This window comes from Pinus tabuliformis, chromosome 4_2 (assembly GCF_031772625.1).
Source record: "Pinus tabuliformis cultivar Carrire ecotype Pingquan chromosome 4_2, CPIR1, whole genome shotgun sequence".
Taxonomy (NCBI): Eukaryota; Viridiplantae; Streptophyta; class Pinopsida; order Pinales; family Pinaceae; genus Pinus; species Pinus tabuliformis.
In genome coordinates, this window is record NC_142304.1 from 50,456,879 (window position 1) to 50,460,808 (window position 3,930).

The window sequence follows — 3,930 nt, forward strand, 5'->3', positions numbered from 1 at the left end:
TTTGCAGGTGTCCTCTGGCCGGATCTGAGCTGCATGCAATTGTTTCCACGTTCAGATCTGCACCTTCAAGCTGCTACTGCTGCATGGTCACAAAACCAGAACTTGTTTTCGCCATTGCTCTCAAACGGTAAACCGGATTGATCTGAAACTTGGTGAGCATGTTCCTATCATCATTATGCATCTCCCATAACAAAATCGTGATCAATGGATGCATGGATTTCGAGAAAAATGGAAAATGGCTGAAGATTTCAGAGCTCGATTTCTCGGAAACCGTGCATCGAAATCAGCTGAAACTGCTTGGGTAGGTTACCATCACTCACATGCATATCCCCACGAAACAGGTTTTGAAACGGATGCACGGATATGGAGAAAATGCAAAAATGGCTTATGGTGATGGAGGCTGATTTATTGGAAACCGTGCACCAGAATTGGCTGAAACTGCTCAAGCATGTTGCCATCACCCTTGTACAATTCCCCATAAAACGGTTTGTCAAATCGATGCATGGTTTTCAAGTTATGGCAAAAACAAATTTTGCTCCATGTGTTTTTGCTTCAAGGCACTTTGCATGTGTTTGCATGGAAGGGAAAACTGAGCTTGGGCTATGATGCAGGTATGGAGATGATGGAGGAGGAGTTGGAAGATTGCATGAGGGCTTCTGAACCCTTGAGGAAGCTACCATGTTCGCCAAACCACTTTTTGAAATCCATGTCTAGTTTCCCACAATTTCTACAGGAAGTTCCTGTAGAAGCACAATGAGAAGCACGAGGAGGTGGAAAAAATGATGGATGAAGGCAAGGGATGGACACAGAGGTGCTTGTAGGCCTAATCAATAGATTCCCACCATTAGATTCACTTTTGAAATTGGATTTGGCTCGTCCAAAGGTTCTACAGGATGTTTCCTGTAGAAATACAGAGCTTCCTGTAGAAGGAAAAAAAATTCCTTTGACCTTGATTTGAGTGCTCCTCCTGTCATGAAACGTCCTTCTTGCAACCTGCAATTAACCAATGGAATTAGTTTTATTTTTATTTTTCTTTTTCTCTTTTGTTTTTTTTTTTTGAAAAACATCTAGGGCGCCTCATGGAGGTTTTCACCCTAATTGCATGCCTTGGGCACCTCCAAGGGAGGTTTTCACCCAAAGATCTTATTCTCTTTTCTCCTTTTTCCAACCCATTGACCGCCTCATGGAGGTTTTCAATCAATGAGCCAATCTAAGGCGCCTCCGAGGAGGTTTTCACCTTAGATTTCTATTTTCCTCTTTTTTTCATTTTTTGTTTTTTTTTTTTCTTTTTTTTTTTTTTCTTTTTTCTACCCTACCCTACTTGAAAAACAAAATCGTTCTCAAGTATAAGAATACTTCCAATGGAGCCATGTGCACATCAAGATTAGAGACAAGATGATGTGGAGGCTCGAAATGCATGCTTGGATAGGTATCCAGATCTCAGAGACCAAATGTTCTGGCTTTGAAGGGATCAAACATAACTTAGGAAGAAAGTACCACTGCAACTTAGTGACCTTCTGAAACCATATCTCAATATAGCTTTGATATCCTTGGTCGTCTTGCTGATTTGGATCATTCTTCATGTCACCTTCTATCATGACCTTCTGATCTTCCTCTTTTTGTTGATCTTTGTCTTGAGTACATGGAGGATTTGATGATAACCATGAGGGAACTCTCTCGATCTATGATTTAGATCTCTTCTCTTCATCAAGTGCAGCCCATGGTTCTTTGATCTCCTCTTTTGAATCTTGTTTTTCCGGATGTGGTCCTTCAATGCTTTCAAGATAATCTCTTTTTTGCAAGGCTCTTCCTGAGCTTTGGTGAACATCATTGAGCTCAAAAGGAGTCATTTGCACATGTTGTGCCTCAGCTTTGCAATTTGGTTGAGCTGCTCCATTGCATGGTTTTGGAAATGGTGCTACGGGTAGCTAAGTGGAGGGGTGTAATTGAGATGGAGGTGGATGGCATTGTGGTTGGGCAGGCATTTGGGGTTTCCTTGGTGGAGGAGGAGGCGATGGTTGTGGATGAGCAGGTGGTGGAGGAAACGAAGTGGGAGGAGTGTTGTACTGGGGCCTCCACCCCTGATGAGGTGCATTCCACTGAGGCTGTGGCTGAGCATAAGAGTGAAACGAATGAGCAGCTGGTTGGGCATAATATGGATCTGTGAAGGAACAAGGAGGATATGACCAAGGAGGAGGTGTAGACCAGGAAGGATGAGTAGGGGGACCCCAAGAAGGCATGAAAGTGGCTTGATAAGGGTCATAATAGGTCTCGGGTGTCCCTTGCAGTTCCTGTTGGTAAGATCTAGGTCCATGCGGCCAACTTTGGTTCATGTAATAGAGTGATTCAGTGGCTCCTTTGGCTCTCTGATATGCAGCTTTGAATCTGGGTAAGGAAGGGCACTGATCTGTAGGATGGCATTCTTCACAGAAAAAACACACTTCTATGGAGTACAATGGACATTCGTTCCTAGGATGCTTTCTAGTGCACCTAGGACAAAAAATGACCAAAGCCCTCTTGGCTTCCTCTTGCTTCTGTTGGATCCGCAAGGTATCCAGTTGCATGGCAAGAAAATGCCTCATATCACTCTTGAAATCTTTGATCTGATTTTCAAATTCATCTTTGGACAAGATGTTGCTCCCAACATTTCTACTTGTAGCCATTTGCTCCAGAGGAATGTTTTCTTCTTCTTCTCCCCTAGAGGTTCTTTAAATATGCCTTAATGTCCACCCAGGGGTTCTTCTTAGTCACAACCATCGAAGAAGAGAGAATGTTGGCTGTGTGAAGCAGTGGGGGTGTTGTACAATCATTTTTCTAACTTATCTCTACTCCTACAAGGCATGAAATGAAATCTTTTTGGTTGATTTTTTTCTTTTTTTCTACTTCTACCTACAAAACTGAAATAGATTGAACTGCAACTAACTATCTTGCTAAAATGAAAATGTGGAATTGAAATGAAAGCAGGAAAGGACTAATCTATTTTGGTCAAATGAAATTGCAGGAATGAAATGCTAGGCTACTCTTGCGGAATTGAAATGCTAATCTAAGAAAGCGGGAAAGGCTAATCTACTTTTTCATAAACGAAATTGCATAATGGAAATGAAATAAACTACTTAGCAGAAGATTGTAGTGGAAAATAGAAGAAAATCGACAATCACCAATACTCTGACACTTCCCCGGCAATGGCGCCAAAAAGGTGGTGGGCCCCAGTATTGTAGCAATAATGCTACAACTCCTGGAACTCCCTTCTTTAATTTTATCAACCCGGTAGTTCGTAACAAACTTGGAAGCGACGGTGCTGTATGCACAAGTACTAGCTCTTGCCGCAGCTGTCACTTGGTCAGCTGGCACAAGTCCGCTAGGGGCTCAAGCCAACTTCTATGAGCTCTTAGAAGAAGCTTTTTAACTGATGGACGAAAGCTAACTCAAAGGAAGCTAATCTACTTTCGGAAAGAAACTGAAAGCCAAAAAGAAATACAAACCCTAGCAAACCCTAATTCTACCAACTAGTCCTACTGATGCAAAAATGAGAATGCAAACTACGAGAAGAGATGCCATTACTTCTAGGAAGGTAAAATGCATGTGTCTAAGTTATCACTATCTGAAGAAAACATCTTTTTGTATTTTTGATTAAGTTATTAGAATTATCATGCATGTGCTTTTAACTGGCTTTTCAATGTGCAGGGATGGATCAAGGAGGAGAAATGCTTGGAAAAGGTTGGGATGGTACAGAGAGGGTCTAAGGGATCCCTAACATTCTTTCCGAGAGTTTCACAAAGTCTGGATGCTATGCAACCGAGGTTATGGACTTCTACAGGAAGTCTGTAGGGGTTTCTACAGGATGTTCTGTAATTCTTCTACAGGATTTTTCGAAATGGGATTTTGGAGCATGGATGGAGGGAAAACGATGGAGGAATGAGTATGAAGGTG